An 18,614-nucleotide genomic window follows, 5' to 3' on the forward strand; every position below is an offset into this window, starting at 1 on the left:
TAACTGTTGCTGGAAAACATAGCAACAGCCACAAATGAGTCGATTATGAGTGATTATTTTTAAGAGGAGTAATCATTTTACACTTGGGTTCTCTGAAAATAACCATAATGGATGTGCAGGAACATTAAGTAGCGTTTTGCCGTCCCTCCTAGCGTCAGCCTCGTAGGGTTTCGGTGGGAATATTAGCTTGGCAATGAGGCGCTGCGCTAATGCTACGCTAACTTTCGCTAACGCCCCTGACTCCCCAGCAGTAAAGAACAGTTAGAGCGACTGGAACAGTTAGAGTCGCGGTAACGAACGATGAAGACGACGACGGCGACGGAGACGCCGAGGACGACGGCGGCTCCCCTCCTCCACTGTCCTTCAGGAAAGTTCTCTCGCTCTCTGTCACACCCCACAGGTTAGCGCTTAGCGGTTAGCGCTGATGAGAGGCTGGAAATGGGCCTTTAATGACTTAATGAAACTCCACTCACGGTGAAGGTCATTATCGCTAAACACGGCCATAGGCCTCCTACCCAATTACACACACACACACACACACACACACACACACACACACACACACACACACGTCTTTCACTGAACTATGCACATACACAGACGACACACGTGCAAAAAGAACACCAACACTATCACATAAAGAAATAAAAACAAAAATGTTTTTGTGAACCGAGTTTGCATTCATATTCAAGTTTTTAAAGAAACACACACACACACACACACACACAATATATATATATATATATAAAAAGGAAAATATATTGCAGGAAAACTTGAATAAAGAAGCTGTTATGAAGCATTAAAGTTAAAAACTATATTAAAGAAGCTGTTCAGCACAAATCTCGTCATATCACTCGGATTCAAACGGCGCCGCCGAATTCTGCGTTCTGATTGGTCAGAAGCTGTTGATTCATTTTCTACAACAGCAGCTCTGACAGTAGCGCAGGTTTAGATCCATGCGCTCGTTCCGGTACGTTATTGTTTCTATAGTAACAGCTCGTTCACAGGGACGTGCAGGTCGGATAATAACCACAAAGCAGGTCGGAGAACGTGTCATCGGTGGCATGATGGGGTTTTTTTTAAACGTGTGTTTAACGTGCATGGAGTAAGGAGTCTCCGGTGGAATCGGGAAATCCGAGGGGAAAACGTGAGGAAGCTGAAGCTTGGGCGTCATCGGACCTTCCGACAGGACGACGATCCCCAGCACACCTCAGATTCCACCAGAAGTAGTTCTGGAAGGTTCTACAGGTCCGTCACAGTCACCTGACCATAGAAAGTCATGTGAAGGGATGTGAAGAAGGCGGAGGCAGCGCGCATGCCCAAGAATACTACTGGACTGGAGGCCAGTGCTCATGAGGAACGGGAGAAGATGGACTGGGGGAGGAAACCGGATTACGCGGAGAAAACCCCCGCAGCACGGGGAGAGCATGCGGACTCCGCCCACACGCAGGCCCGCAGCGGGACTCCAACCCGCGAGTGTGTACCGGTATATGTGTGTATTTGTGCGTGCATGGGAATCAGTCTGAATGGGTGTGTATCTGCGTGTGTATATATATACATGTGTGTGTGTGTGTCTGTATTTGCGTGCGTGTGTATAATGAAATCTGAATGGGAAGTGGTCGACACAATAAATCTAAGCCATGTGTGTCCATTTCCTGTTGTTCTCTCACAGGACACTGCTGACCCCATGCGGCTTCAACACACACACAAACACACACTCACACACACACACACACACATACAACAAAAACATAACCGCATATTTCAACCTTGTCCCATGTCAGCCCTTTAGACAGACAGACAGACAGACAGACAGACAGACAGACAGACAGACAGGCAGTGAACTTGTTTGACTTCGCTCTCAGCGGGAGAGAACATCCATAAGGAGCTATGACGGTTTGTTTCTAGCTTCAGGTTGAGTTGTTTATGTTTATTTCATTAGTATTTTTCAGAGTTTTAAAGATTCATTCCGTTTACTTTGTGGTTTGTTGTGTAGTTTTAGTTGCCTTTGTTGTTTGCTGGGGTTTTTTGCGCAGGACACCAGGTCTGGTTTAGATAATGATGAGTGACACAACACAAACAAGAGAAAATGTTTTGCAGCTCATTTAGGCAGTAATGAGACAGTAATGAAAAAATAGACACGCACACACACACACACACACACACACACACACACACTGCATCATGCCCAAGCAATATCACTCGAAGTCTTACTCAGAGACAGTCTGAGAGACTGAGTGTGTGTGTGTGTGTGTGTGTGTGTGTGTGTGTGTGTGTGTGTGTGTATAATCAGACTCTTATTGCTGCTTTTGCAGTCTAATGTTCTCTGACAGAGTGCAGTTAGAGTATCACAGTCATCGCCCCTGGCTAGCCAACACACAGACTGCCTCCAGGCTATGGCTCAGGGCCGTGCGCGCGCGCGAGAGAGAGAGAGAGAGAGAGAGAGAGAGAGAGAGAGAGAGAGAGAGAGAGAGAGAGAGAGAGAGAGTTATTCCATCATCATTTTAAACGACAGTCAAATCAAATCCCATGGACACACACACACACACACACACACACACACACACCACATCTTTAACCTCAGCAACACACACACACACACACACACACACACTCACTATCTTAAACCTCATTTGATGGGGAACCATCACATGTCCCCACTAGGTCAACATGATCATTATTTCCTAAAAAGTCCTAACACACACACACACACACACACACACACACACACACACACACACACACACACACACACACACACACACACACACAGCAGGCAAGTTGAAAATGTTTTCTTATTGATTTATTGATGTACTAATTACGTTGCTCTTTGTTTTTTTTTATTTAATAATTCAAAACTCTCTCTCTCACACACACACACAGTTCACAATTCACTTTTATTGTTGTTATTTTTGTTTTAGTGTGTGTGTGTGTGTGTGTGTGTGTGTGTGTGTGTGCGTGCGTGCGTAATTCAAATGTTTAACGGCAGCCAAGCTGTTCTTTTATTCTCCAACTAATGAGCTAATGACCTACTAGACTCAAAGAATTGTATGCGCACGTGCGTGCGTGCGTGCGTGTGTGTGTGTGTGTGTTATTTGAGCTCGTACCACCTTCTTCCTTATTGCAAATACAGTACTACTAGTTCTTTTAAAGAAAATAAATAAATAAATAAATAAAGATTTACACATTTCACCATTTAGCAAATCTTCAATAAACAAAACAAGAGTCTATCACTTTCTCTCTTTTACACACACACACACACACACACACACACACACACACACACACACACACACACAGCAGGAGCAAGGATGGGGTCTTTTTGGCAGTCAATGACAGATGACGCAGATCATTTGGTTAAGCACCGAATCCCAGCAGGGCTGCGGCTCAGAGAGATTATTCAATTATGAATAAGTGGAATTATGATGAGTGTATGATATTGTGATGAGACAGTGCACTAATGTTTGGCCATGCATGAATATCTGCCTTCCAGGCCTGAGCTTCAGATACGACACCATTGCGAGCAACTTACTGGCAATAAAACAATAAAAACCGAGTTACACATACACGCGTATAACCACGCAAACACCTCAAACGCTTACGCAGAGTTCCAACAGGACGTGTTGACGTGAGCTCCACTTTAACTCCTCAACTCAAACATTTGCAGCCGTTACAACTATTTACAGCTTGATCTGGGATCAAGTCTCGTCGTTCGCCTCGAATGAGCTTTTAATATTATACGCGCGAACGTAAACGTTCGGAAAGTAAACCCGGCTTATTATAAAGTCGTGACGACATCATCTCATGGGTCAGATTTACAGCGGGTCCGACACGGCGAATTGACTCGACGTCAGCACGACGTGCGGAAAATTCCGCTTCTTCGGGAGAACGTGGAAAAAAAAAAAAAAAAAAGAAAAAAAAAAGTTGTTAAATCGTATAAACGTAACCGCGACGGCGGGCGGAGAGACCGTCAATGACGTGAACAAAAGGTATATGTAGCTAGCTATGTAGCTTGTGTAGCTATCCCTCACTAGCTAGCGCTCTGTGTGTACAGTAGGTTTCAAAATATAGATATTTCGTATATATATATGCAAATATTACAAATTTGCCCCAAGGTCAAAATGTATATTTTCTTTAAAAAAAAACAACAACAACAAAAAAAACTTTTCCGTACAAGGGAAACCGTGGCAACTGGCTGCGACCTCAAGATAGACAGCATTTTGCACGACACAAAGCGATTAGCAGGCTAGCTAGCTAACTCTATAGTAATCTTTAAAGCAAACATATCAGTGATGAAATATTTAGCTAACTATACTGTATGAAATATATCCTTAAATAAGTAGGTTTTTTAAATGTTTTTTTTTTTTTTTTTTAAAGCTGATATGATGCAACACAGGATCGTTATGCTAGCTAGCGGTACGTCGTAATACAAAACACTAACGCTGAGCACACGGTAGCAGCTCGGGTCACCGATCCGACCGAATACTGAGCAAAGATGTACCAGCAGCCGGAAATTTCCTCACGGAAGCGGAGATTTGTTTCGTTTCTGTTTTTCTAACAAGCTAGTCCGCGCTGTAGCTACGTCACACACTCACCCCGGATATCAATCCCTTGCTAATGAAAACCCCGCCTCAAAGTTCCTATGAATAAACACTTAACGTTTTGAAGATCTGTGAAGAGACTGGGCTAAATATGGAGCAGACGCAAAATATACAGGCATATGGAGGCGCAGACAGACCAAACACACACACGCACGCACGTACACACGCACGCGTGTCTGCTTAGAGGCAGCTGGGCTATAACTGGGCTAAGCGTGAAATCTTTTACTCCCACAATACAATGGGGCAGTTGTGTGGTGTATGCTGGGAGGTGGTCTCCATGACAATGGGCGCTGAGTGGCAGCAGCTGCACGTGGTTGAGCCGGACTTTTACACAAACGCACACGTACACACTACACCACAGGGTGTCTAAGCAGCTGCTGCTAAACTGTGTGTGTGTTTGTGTGTGTGTGTGTGTGTGTGTGTGTGTTTGCTGTGCCAGAGGGCCTTAAACTCAAATAAAGAGAGAGCTAATCTATAATCAATAATCAGCAATTATCAGCTCACGTTAGCTCTGTCCTGTGGCAGGTGTGTGTGTGTGTGTGTGTGTGTGGCGTTTCAATCTCATATACCCAAGGCATGAGGCTGATGTTAATAATATTAGCAGGATCTTTGTATCCAACATGCCACCGCTAACTCGTGTGCTAAATGTAACTCGTGTTTAAGTCGTGCAGTCGAGTTTCTATCGATCTTAACAGACGTCACAATTTAAAAAGAAAATAAATAAATAAATCTAAAGCCAAAGGGCAAAGGTCAGTGTCTGTGTTAGCATGTTAGCTTGCTGTAGGCGCCGAGGTTGCGGTTGCCCTTTCACGTTTGGACCTTAATTAAAGTATTATTTAGTGTGAATGACTGTGTGAACTCTGAGCAGGTTTATTGGTATCACCCACTCGGTTAAACATGCTGAATCATGTGGCCACACACACACACACACACACACACACACACACACACACACACACACACACAGAGTTACTTATACCACTCGCACGAAGGTCACATGGTATCCCGCGTCCATCAACTTGGATTATAAATATATATAATCCAAGCTGACTACTTTGCTATTTGAAGAGATGCAGTGAGTACTACATACCTAGTGGTAGTACTATTAAGTAGGCTACCAAGTAGTGGCAGTAAGTAGTAGTAAATAGTGGTAGTATTAAGTACTAAGTAGTGGCAGTAAGTAGTGTAAGTAGTGGCAGTACTAAGTACTAAGTAGTGGTAGTAAGTAGTAGTAAATAGTGGTAGTAGTAAGTAGTGGCAGTAAGTAGTAGTAAATAGTGGTAGTAGTAAGTAGTGGCAGTAAGTAGTAGTAAATAGTGGCAGTATTAAGTACTAAGTAGTGGCAGCAAGTAGTAGTAAATAGTGGTAGTAGTAAGTAGTGGTAGTAAGTAGTAGTAAATAGTGGTAGTAGTAAGTAGTGGCAGTAAGTAGTAGTAAATAGTGGTAGTACTAAGTAGTGGTAGTAAGTAGTAGTAAATAGTGGTAGTAGTAAGTAGTGGTAGTAAGTAGTAGTAAATAGTGGTAGTAGTAAGTAGTGGCAGTAAGTAGTAGTAAATAGTGGTAGTAGTAAGTAGTGGCAGTAAGTAGTAGTAAATAGTGGTAGTAGTAAGTAGTGGTAGTAAGTAGTAGTAAATAGTGGTAGTACTAAGTAGTGGCAGCAAGTAGTAGTAAATAGTGGTAGTAGTAAGTAGTGGTAGTAAGTAGTAGTAGTAAGTAGTAGTAAATAGTGGTAGTAGTAAGTAGTGGTAGTAAGTAGTAGTAAATAGTGGTAGTAGTAAGTAGTGGTAGTAAGTAGTAGTAAATAGTGGTAGTAGTAAGTAGTGGCAGTAAGTAGTAGTAAATAGTGGTAGTAGTAAGTAGTGGCAGTATTAAGTACTAAGTAGTGGCAGTAAGTAGTAGTAAGTAGTGGCAGTATTAAGTACTAAGTAGTGGCAGTAAGTAGTAGTAAGTAGTGGCAGTATTAAGTACTAAGTAGTGGCAGCAAGTAGTAGTAAATAGTGGTAGTAGTAAGTAGTGGCAGCAAGTAGTAGTAAATAGTGGTAGTACTAAGTAGTGGCAGCAAGTAGTAGTAAATAGTGGTAGTAGTAAGTAGTGGCAGTACTAAGTACTAAGTAGTGGTAGTAAGTAGTAGTAAATAGTGGTAGTAGTAAGTAGTGGCAGTAAGTAGTAGTAAATAGTGGTAGTAGTAAGTAGTGGCAGTAAGTAGTAGTAAATAGTGGCAGTATTAAGTACTAAGTAGTGGCAGCAAGTAGTAGTAAATAGTGGTAGTAGTAAGTAGTGGTAGTAAGTAGTAGTAAATAGTGGTAGTAGTAAGTAGTGGCAGTAAGTAGTAGTAAATAGTGGTAGTACTAAGTAGTGGTAGTAAGTAGTAGTAAATAGTGGTAGTAGTAAGTAGTGGTAGTAAGTAGTAGTAAATAGTGGTAGTAGTAAGTAGTGGCAGTAAGTAGTAGTAAATAGTGGTAGTAGTAAGTAGTGGCAGTAAGTAGTAGTAAATAGTGGTAGTAGTAAGTAGTGGTAGTAAGTAGTAGTAAATAGTGGTAGTACTAAGTAGTGGCAGCAAGTAGTAGTAAATAGTGGTAGTAGTAAGTAGTGGTAGTAAGTAGTAGTAGTAAGTAGTAGTAAATAGTGGTAGTAGTAAGTAGTGGTAGTAAGTAGTAGTAAATAGTGGTAGTAGTAAGTAGTGGTAGTAAGTAGTAGTAAATAGTGGTAGTAGTAAGTAGTGGCAGTAAGTAGTAGTAAATAGTGGTAGTAGTAAGTAGTGGCAGTATTAAGTACTAAGTAGTGGCAGTAAGTAGTAGTAAGTAGTGGCAGTATTAAGTACTAAGTAGTGGCAGTAAGTAGTAGTAAGTAGTGGCAGTATTAAGTACTAAGTAGTGGCAGCAAGTAGTAGTAAATAGTGGTAGTACTAAGTAGTGGCAGCAAGTAGTAGTAAATAGTGGTAGTAGTAAGTAGTGGTAGTAAGTAGTAGTAAATAGTGGTAGTAGTAAGTAGTGGCAGTAAGTAGTAGTAAATAGTGGTAGTAGTAAGTAGTGGTAGTAAGTAGTAGTAAATAGTGGTAGTAGTAAGTAGTGGCAGTAAGTAGTAGTAAATAGTGGTAGTAGTAAGTAGTGGCAGTATTAAGTACTAAGTAGTGGCAGTAAGTAGTAGTAAGTAGTGGCAGTATTAAGTACTAAGTAGTGGCAGTAAGTAGTAGTAAATAGTGGTAGTAGTAAGTAGTGGCAGTAAGTAGTAGTAAATAGTGGTAGTAGTAAGTAGTGGCAGTATTAAGTACTAAGTAGTGGCAGTAAGTAGTAGTAAGTAGTGGCAGTATTAAGTACTAAGTAGTGGCAGTAAGTAGTAGTAAGTAGTGGCAGTATTAAGTACTAAGTAGTGGCAGCAAGTAGTAGTAAATAGTGGTAGTACTAAGTAGTGGCAGCAAGTAGTAGTAAATAGTGGTAGTAGTAAGTAGTGGCAGTAAGTAGTAGTAAATAGTGGTAGTAGTAAGTAGTGGCAGTAAGTAGTAGTAAATAGTGGTAGTAGTAAGTAGTGGCAGTATTAAGTACTAAGTAGTGGCAGTAAGTAGTAGTAAGTAGTGGCAGTATTAAGTACTAAGTAGTGGCAGTAAGTAGTAGTAAGTAGTGGCAGTATTAAGTACTAAGTAGTGGCAGCAAGTAGTAGTAAATAGTGGTAGTATTAAGTACCAAGTAGTGGCAGTAAGTAGTAGTAAATAGTGGTAGTAGTAAGTAGTGGCAGTATTAAGTACTAAGTAGTGGCAGTAAGTAGTAGTAAATAGTGGTAGTAGTAAGTAGTGGCAGTATTAAGTACTAAGTAGTGGCAGTAAGTAGTAGTAAATAGTGGTAGTAGTAAGTAGTATCACGTAGTAAGCAGTAGCAGCAAGTCGTAAACAGTAGTAAGTAGTAGTAATACATAGTAAATAGTGGTAATATTAATTAGTAGCAGTAAGCAGAATTAGTAAGTATTACAAAGTAGCAGTAGTAAATTGTAGTACTAAATAGTAGTAGCATTAAGTAATAAGTAGCAGTAAAAGGCAGTAGTAAGCAGTTGCAGGTTAGTAGTAGTAGTAGTAGTAGCAGTAGTATTAAACTGAAGTACTATTCAGTACTAAGTAGTTACAGCGGTCAGGAGGAGTAGTAAGTAGTAGTCGTCCAAGTAGTACCAAATCGTAGGTAGTATTAAGTAGTAATAGTAGTAGCGAGAAGTAGAATTAGTAAGTTGTAAGTAATACTAATAAATAGTGTTAGTAGTAAGTAGCAGCAAGTTGTAAGTAGTATTTGATAGAAGGTTGTAAATAGTCCTAGTAAGAAGAATTAGTAAGTAGTACGCAGTAGTAGTAGTATTTGTAGGAAGTAGTAGCATGTTGTAAGTAGTATTAAGTAGTAGTAGTAATTACTAGCAGTAATAATTAAGTATTAAGTAATACAAGTAGTAGCATTAAGTAGTAAGTAATAATAGTAAGGGGTGCTACACACACACAAGTTTTGTGAGGACCTTCTGATATCGCCGATATAATTATTAATGTAGCCAATTTATGCAACGCCTACATTTTAATCCTAAACCTAACTGTATCCTTGGTAACTATAATTTATTTCAAGTAAAAGCTGCATGTTTTTTTGTTGTTGTAAAAACTATTTGATTTTGTAAGGACCTCGTAACCGAAGACATTTCACACAACTTCTCATTATGAGGACTTTTTGTTCCTCATGAAGGCCTAAAACCAGACACATTCCAGTGCAACTAGTGAAGGAAAACTGTCAGGAGTGAATGAAAATGATTTGTTTTGTCAGGTCTGAGAGCCTGTATGTGTGTGCGTGTGTGTGTGTGTGTGTGTGTGTGTGTGTAGGTCTTCATGTCTATGACCTTCCAATCAGACAGGGCAAAACCGTGGATTTGTTCCAATTCATATTTAATAATCAGCTCACGCTCTCACGCTCGGAACACTGTTATTATAACTAACACACACACACACACACACACACACACACACACACACACACAGGCCACGGCTTCTGTTTTTACTGATGCTTATCAGCGCTTAATATTAGCAGCGGAAATGTACTTTTTAAACTGTGTGTGTGTGGAAATACCGTTTCATGGAAGTAAGTAGACTTTTGAGATTTGTTCCCATAATAATTGCGTTGAGTGCTCCTTGTTTGTCTAGCAGTGAGTGAATGTGTGTGTGTGTGTGTGTGTGTGTGTGTGTGTGTGTGTGTTTTCCTGTCTGTCTGTTACTCTGGTGGTCATGTGACCGTGTATCCCGCAAGGCCGTGTGTGGGTGGCTGAAGGGGTAGGTCTATGCATGTTGCCCTCGGTTACAGCTGTCCACCTGCCAATCACATGTCAGCGCTTAACTTAGAGTGTGTGTGTGTGTGTGTGTGTGTGTGTGTGTGTGTGTGTGTGTGTCTCAGCACTGTGTGACAGAATAATTATGATGCTGGCTGCAGGCCATCGCAGGCCCATAACGGACATTTATCGATCGTTTGGCGGAGGGAATTTATCAATGTCCAGACTCCATCTCGCACACACACACACACACACACACACACACACACACACACACACACAGAGTTAACATTGTCTGACCCTTCTAACAGGAGATGGATGGGGGCTGGAATAAGACTTTATTAGAAAGCATGACTTTTCTGAAGTTCTGACTGAACTGACAGTTTGCGCGCGTGTGTGTGTGCATGTGTGCGTGTGTGTGTGTGTGTGTGTGTGTGTGTATATATGTTTCCAAGAAACCTCAGAAAGCCCTTTCCCATGTCTGTCCACTACACTAATCAGCTGTCAATCTCCCGTCATCTCAGAAGTCTTTTCTGATATCTGAGCAGGAGTCTGGGAGCCTAAACAGCAACACACACACACACACACACACACACACACACACACACACACACACACACACCCCGTTTACAATTTTCACATGTATGTACTGTTTCAAATCCAGTTGAAATGAACTTTGTGGGGGGGGGGGGGGGGGGTTGTCGTCGTTTAGTGAACAGGAGACATTTCTACAACATGTACGGAAGGAGTCTCCAGTGTCTCCATCATTTTCCCGACATCTTCAGCACAGACGCGTTCACGCTTTCGCGGTTTCTCCGCAACACAAGCTAAATACAACTCTAACACAAAAACGGTACGACGTTGTCGTCCTTTAATAAATATTAACCGTAACCGTCACCCAGCAGCCGCGGTAGAAGAGGAATAAAACGCTCGGGGACATGCTGTTATAGGAAAATAACCAACTTCGGCGTGCAGCAGGGACTCCGCTACGTCGCTCATTATTTTATGACACGTACTGTCGACTTAGCGCTGCTCGTTAGCGTATGATGTCATCAGGCTGAGACGGGAAAATAAACAACGCTCGCTCAAAATTATTCGACCCTGGCAAAAACTCGGTAAACGCCTACGGGCCTCGAGACCACCCACAGGACAAATCTCAAAAGGAACACACACACACACACACACACACACACACACACACACACACATATTTAGATTCGGGCATGGAAATTCAATACAGGGAGAAATCTGTAAAGAGCGCACACACAGAGTTAAAAAAAATGATACATTCACATAAATAGGAGTAAAAATAAAACCTTATGAGAAACGTGTGATTTGTTTGCAAACCTGCGTGCAAGTTCATCTGGTGCACACACACACACACACACACACACACACACACACACACACAGCTCTGTGTTACTTGTCAGGCCCATAAACTCCCTGGTGATTCATTTTTATTTAAATAATGTATATCAGTTTGGTTTAGCTGAATCTTTAAATAACCGAGCAGAACACAGACTCGCTCCGTTGCCTAAATGACTCTGCGCTCATCTTCCATTCCCTTAATGAGGCCAGAGGTAATTAGAGCAAGTTTTAATCGCGCTTTAACATGATTACTTCTTGATAGTCGAAGATGTGTGTGTGTGTGTGTGTGTCTCTGTAAGCGTGCGCCAGTTACATTATGCACAAAATCCATAAATGGAACTGCATACACATCTGCACGAGGTTAATATTTAGGATATTAGTGTACAGGCCTTAAGGCAGAACTCTCCGAGTTCACAAAGGACTAAAGTTCGGTATCTTTCCTTCTTGCTTTAGTTTTTAGACGTTGAGGTTGAAGGAGAACGTGAAGCACAATGGAGTATGCGAGAGAGGGGGGAAAACCCCCCCGCCCCAAAAACATGCTTTTTCCTCTACAGAACGTTTCGCGGAGGCGGTTGCAGTGAAATTTCAGGCTCCGTCGCATGAAAACGTGGAAATCCCTCGTCCGTTTTATACTCGCCGCGCACTCGTTCACTGTACGGTCCGTCCTGGGTTCCACGAACCTGCGATCGCGTGAAGAAATGGATTCAGAAATCAAGGGGACGGCGTAACATTCGGAGGAGCTCACGATTTTTCAAAAATGGCGGCGGATTTTTCGCAGGTCCGGGCCGAGACGCGTCACGATGACGTCGTCACGTTCAGTCCAAGCCCCGTTCGAGTCACGTGCGTGTGGCGCGAGTACAGCTAAAAAAAGGAAGATTTCGCACGATTGTAAATTTCACCAATGCGAGTAGTTTTCCACAAAAAAAAGAAAGAAAAACAAAGAAGAAGAAAAAAAAAAAAGCACGTAAAGCTCTGCGAATTTTTTTTTTTTTTTTTTTTTTAAAGCCGCAGCAAAATCGAGCATTTTTACTCAACAATAAACAAAAACAACCCAAAAAATACAGACCGACTATAGACTTCTGACGATTTTTCCACCAGTTGGACTCAATGCTGCATGGATTCATGGAAAGAGACTCTCTACCGTCTTATTAAAAGTGTATCACAGTATATCTGCCCTAATAACATTAACACTCATCACAAAACAGCAGCAAAACTGAAGAAAAAAATCAAAGAAAAACATACCTAGCTAGAACTAGCTAGTTCACGAACGTCAGCCTTATTTGTAGTCTATTAATTAGCCGGTGAATGCGACCTCACAAACTAGTCCAGCATGAGGTTCGTTTTTACACTACGCCAGGTTTGTTCTGGTTTCACAAAAACGGTAGAGAGTTACAAAACAGTGACGGAATAAAACCTGTTAGCGGATCCGAAACCTCAGGTTGATTTGTGTCAGTAAACTAGTGCCGGAGAGAGAGAGGATAATCAGGTCTGTAGGCTACATCAGATGCATGGATCGTGTAGGAAATACCCTGAAAAAAAGAGATCCTTATATATATGAAAAAAATCATCTCAATATCATGTGTGATTGGAAGAGTTTTGTGAGGAATATGTGGAAAAATGTGAGGAGAAAAAAAAAAAACACCCCACACATGCGATGTTATGCTTTGTCATTGTGTCGACGTAAAAATGTATAGGGTTAAGAATTACACGGAGAAAGAAAGAAAATGGTTGAGAAAGATGGAATGAGAGAGTGAAAGAATTTAAATTTCAGTGTGTTATGTCTTTAAAGAATAATAATATGAAATCAAACTGCAGACTCTGTAAGAACGAGTAAACAGTGCACCGACACTGAGCTGGAAAGTGACTTTACATGGGGTAGTGCTGAGGGGTCGTGCTGTGTGTTCGAACACAAGCTTACTGTTAGCAAAACTGCATGTTTTAGTGGTTCCTGTTCACACCGAGAAGAACCGAGCTCATCAGCTCATTAATGAGGTCTTGATGAGGTGAAAATGGAGTGTGTGAGAGAGTGAGAGAGAAAGTGAGAGAGACTGAACCTGGATAATTATGAGGTGAGATGTAAGACAACACTGACATCTAGTGGTGAGATACTGAGAGGCTGAGAGTATCTCAGAGATACTGAGATGCTCACTGCTTTCAGGAAGTAGTGGGTTGAAATGAGTACTTATCCACCCATCAGTAGATCCATCCATCCACTCCATCCACCAATATATGGTGGATCAATCCATCCACCAATATACCAATCCATCCATCCACCAATATACCCATCCATCCATCCACCAATATACCCATCCATCCATCCATCCACCAATATATTCATCCAGTCATCAATCCATCCACAAATATACCCATGCATCCATCTACCAATATATCCATCCAACCATCATTTGATCAACCAAAATATCCATCCACCCATCAGTCCATCCACCAATATATCCAACCATCCATCCAATCATCCATACATCAATCCATCCACCAATATACCCATCCATTCATGAATCCATCCATCAATTCATCCATCCAGCAATATATCCATCTAGTCATCCATCCACCCACCAATATCCATCCATCCATCCAACCACCAATATCCATCCATCCAACCATCCACCAATATCCATCCATCCAACCATCCACCAATATATCCAACCATCAATCCAGCAATATCCATCTAGTCATCCATCCATCCACCAATATATCCATAGTCATGCATAGATCCATCAGTCCATCAACTTATATGTCCATCCATTCATCTATACATCCATCCATCCATCCATCCATCCACCAATACACACATGCATTCATGCACATTAAAATAAATAAATAGACCTGTAAACAGGAAGTCAAATAATTAGCTAAAGTGATTGCATCCATCCATCAAGCCCCGTCTATTCCGCCATCCAGCTATATACTGTATATAGGAAGTAGTAGATTGTATTTCATCCCATCCATCCATCCATTTGATTAAATATACAAAACTGCAAACAGGAAGTGATTGAAGTGATTGTGTCCATGTTTACATCCACCCATTCATTCATCCATCCATCCATCCATCCATCCACTAATATATCCAACCATTCACGCATTTATTTAAATAAACATATGGAACTGCAAACATTAAGTTAAATAGTTGACCTAACATAACTGCATCCCTTCTGCCATCCACCAGTCCACGTATTCATCACGCAGTATGTCGACCCGTCTACATATTTATCCATCTATATCCATCCTCATCATTGACAGACATCCACACATCCATCCATTTATATATTTGAATAGTTATGTAACCATTTACCCACCCATCCACCCACCCACACACCCATCCACACACCCACCCACCTATAGATCAAGAAACTTTAGAAGTCTCCTCCCTACCTAGGCAGCCTACTTCTGAATGGAACGCAGGAGGAGTTTCGATATCTTGTCCAGTTGTGTTGAAGATTGTGACTGTATAATTATTGGAAGTGTGTACACTGTTAAATGTGTGTGAGAATCATTGTGAGGTGTGTGTGCGCACGTGTGTGTGTGTGACAGGAAAGAGCAGCTGAATTTCAGAGACAGCATGACACAGTGTTTCTTAGGTATGTGTGTGTGACAGAGAGAAGGAAAAAGTGTGTGATTTTCAGGTGTAGCCTCAGATACAACACACACACACACACACACACACACACACACACACACACACACACACACACACACACACTTTCCCACTGTTGCCCTCCTCAGATCCTGCAGCCCTCAGGCCCGTCCTGCTAAAGAGAAGTAATTTAGCTTATCTTATCCCTTAGACCTCCCAGCTGCCTTTTGATTCGCCCTCCTCCCTTCCCCTAGCTCGCGCGCTCCTCATTTAGCCCAACAAAGATCGTCCTCAGAGATTGACCTTGGTTTCGCCTGCGGCCTCGGGCCCTCGCGCCACTAACTAGATAACACACTTTATCAGCGAGAGGGAAATCATTGGGCGAGCGCAGTGCTGATAGTAGCATCAATCCAGGCCTGACACAGCTCGGGTCAACCATTTATCTCCCATGATGCCCTGGGGCCACGCGCACGCCATCTTGCTTGGCTACATCCCTTTTTTTTTTTAATAACCTTGGCCATGTTACTTTTTTCTCAATGCGCTTTCCTCTCTAATCTGCTATAAAGCCGTGTGTGTGTGTGTGTTCTGAACAGAAGTAACAAAGGTGAAGTGATTTAGCGAGATCACTTTGGCCTTTGTGTCTCTGGCAGGTTGGGAAAACATACAGGTACACAAACACGCCCAAACACACACACACACACACACACACATATGTGTATACAGATCAATTTCTGTGATACACGTTCATTCTTACGTCAACAAATTGTAAATGTAGAAAATATTTTCAATGCTATGAAAGATCTTTTCTCGTATATGCTTGTGTATCAGATCGTTTGCTTAGTGTGCGTGTTTGTTCATTTCCCCAGTAGAGTCTCTTCCTGTCTTTAGCCACCTGTCTGGATTGAGAGAGTTGTGGGCAGGGCGTAGGTCATGTGACTAATCATACCGCCTACATGCTTCCCTTCCTTATTCCAATTATTTCCTATCAGTACTTCTGTTTAAGACTTTCTCGGCATGTTATCATTTGCATAACTTAGTTTTGAAAAGTTCCGAAGACGTTAAAGACAACCCAGTATTATATTACTTATTAGTAAAGTCTACACTTTAAGAAGCAGCGAAAAATATACCTCAGAAAAACACGGAGCATATCTAGTTATGTTCTTCAGTCCAGGCCTCTGTTGACATTTTTCTGGTCCGGACACATATCTAAAAACAAGAACAAGAAGAAGAAAAGAAAAATTAGCCATCCACTTTTGAATCCATATATGGAAAATGAAAGTGGCATTGAGTGGGTGTGGCTTTAAAACCATAAATGGAGAACGAACTATTCAAGCAGGACGATTCTAGCTGAAAATGAGCTTACGGGATTTTGGAGGATTTTATTTAGATTTTTTTTTAGTAAATAATGATGTAATGTATCATGTACACAATTGTCCTTTTACCTCAAACATAGTTCGATCAGCGTGGATGTGTTCGGCATCTGAAGTTTGTTTCGTGAACGAGGCTAACATAGCTAACGTATAATGAAACAAAGGGGAAGAAAATCTCCAAGTCTAGTTGTCCAAGATGAGCGTCTGCGTAACACTGCGGCATTCAGCGATACGCTGTTTATAGATGATATGATATTTACATTTATGGCATCTGGCAGATGACCTTATCCAGAGCGACTTAATTTTTTAGCAGTTGAGGGTTAAGGGCCTTGCTCAAGGGCCCAGCAGTGACAGCTTGGCATGCTGGGATTTGAACTCACGACCGTCCGATCAAGAGTCCAACGTCTTATGCCACGGTCATCCGTGGCCAGGAGCCAAGAGAGTAAAACTGGCCGTACTCTCAGGGTGGAAAGGATGGCATGCTGTCTCTTCCCTGTCAATCACAGTGACACTAACCAATCATGTGTGAGCGAAAGAGGGTTTAGAGCGCTTTCCTCCAAGGAAGTTACTCGGCCCTGCGATGCAGCAGGAGCAGCAGTGTGAAAAGATGTGTTTGGGTGCTTTCTCGTGTCCCGAAGGACGCACATGGTAGCGTGGCCAAGGTTGGCCATCATTGAATATGCCGTGGCTCATGGCTTACCCCTAATTGTAGAAAGACTCCGCAGTTCATTATAGCCTCACAGCTCCAGTGTGAAATTAAAGAAACAGAAGTCAGACACTAAACATGTTTCATCTGATCGATTACCATTTGCGTAAATGTGATTTTTTTTTTCTACCCCCCCTCCCCGAGAGTTTCCTTTAATAACAGATCTATCGCAGTAATAGAAAAAAATATAAATAAAAAAAATCAGTGTAACAGTTATACACTATGAATTATAATCACCTTTCGGTGCCATTTCCATATTCTGACACCTCATTGACCGGGAGGAATAATAACCACCGGGGTGTGTTTGTCTCTGCACATGTGTATCGCTCGTTTTGATTGGCTGGTGAGATAACAGACACTCCATCATGGGCAGACGTTGCTATAGAGATGCTCTCGGAGTGGCGAAGGATGAATGCTGTAGGGAAAAGACAGAGAGAGAGAGAGAGAGAGAGAGAGAGAGAGAGAAAGAGAGAGAGAAGAGAAGAGAGAGATGAGGTTAAATGGTGTCTCATCAATCTTAATGAAATGCAATTATTTCTGGCCGTATTAATCATCTCTGTGCGTTTGCTGCCGGCCAGTGCACCTCCTCATCCGTCACTCTCTCCATCTCTCACTCTCTTTCTTTCTCTCTGATTCGGTTTTTGCTGCAGTTGTTTGTTTTACCCAGGGTCGTTTTTCTGTTGCTCCTGTCCCATCATGCCCCTGTCTCTTCATTTGCTGTGCCACTTTGAGATGAGTGTGTGTGTGTGCCTTTAGTAACACTGTGAGCATGGCCGTGGGTTGTGCAATTGATGGGCACCGTAACTGATTCAAACATTATCACGTTAAAAGCCAATCAATCAATTAACTCTTTGTTTATTTTCCGTGTTGTTGCCTTCACTGTCGTGTTATCTGATTAATACGCTTCTGAATATTCATAAGGATCCTGGATGACTAAATGAAATTCATTTCCATGCCTTGTTGTTTACACGTGTTGCTGTTCAGTTTTGGGGGGAAATCAACCTACAACCCTTGAGACGTGAATACATGAGACTTGTAGGCTATTGCAAGGCCAATCGGGCCTGACTCATATTGGCCACGTGAAAATGATGAATAAAAAAAATACATCACTGGTCTACTTTTGGACAGACCCGCTTTCCCTTAATTACGTACGTAAATAGAGAGTGAGAGATTTTGGTTATGATTTATATTTAAGGAAATATCCAGTGTAAACAACTTGTCCCTTCAAAGACTTTGTGCATAAGTTAAGTCCTGCACACTTAACAAAATGAATAAAGTTGTTGTTGTTGTTGTTGTTGTTGTTGTTAAACCCACCATTCATGTATCCACATCAACTGGTGTTTTCTCTTCCACAGCCCTGGTCCTGGAGAACCCCCTGTCCTGCACAGTTTAGTGTTCTTCCTCCTCCTCTACTACACACACTTTACCTCAGGAAGAGCTGTTAATTAGCAGATTAGTTGAATCAGGTGTGTTTGGAGTAAATAAAACACGACAATAGAGGAATAACAAAAGAGATACTGCCACCTGGTGGACAATCTGTGTCATTACAGTGCTTTAAGACGCTACAAACACTGATATTAAAATGTTTTTGAACACGTTGCTTGTTAAAATGGATATTTAAACAAAATTCCTATCAAATCCATACATAGATTTTTCTATTTAAGGACTATTGGGGCTAAATGAGTGCTAAAGGCAAG

At 41.7% G+C, this 18,614-nt stretch overlaps 1 long non-coding RNA gene across 3 annotated transcripts in view; it reads right to left on the bottom strand.

Moving 5' to 3' along the window:
- Nucleotides 1-18,614, bottom strand: part of LOC128629401 (uncharacterized) — a 78,949-nt gene that overhangs the window by 59,648 nt on the left and 687 nt on the right. For all 3 annotated transcript variants that reach the window (XR_008393757.1, XR_008393758.1, XR_008393759.1), the window contains exons 2-4: nucleotides 18,232-18,355; nucleotides 17,155-17,332; nucleotides 15,969-16,047 (exon numbers count right to left, since the gene is read on the bottom strand). This is a non-coding gene — a long non-coding RNA (uncharacterized LOC128629401). The remainder of the gene's footprint in view (nucleotides 1-15,968; nucleotides 16,048-17,154; nucleotides 17,333-18,231; nucleotides 18,356-18,614) is intronic.

The sequence above is a fragment of the Ictalurus punctatus genome, chromosome 2 (assembly GCF_001660625.3).
Source record: "Ictalurus punctatus breed USDA103 chromosome 2, Coco_2.0, whole genome shotgun sequence".
NCBI classification, from domain to species: Eukaryota; Metazoa; Chordata; class Actinopteri; order Siluriformes; family Ictaluridae; genus Ictalurus; species Ictalurus punctatus.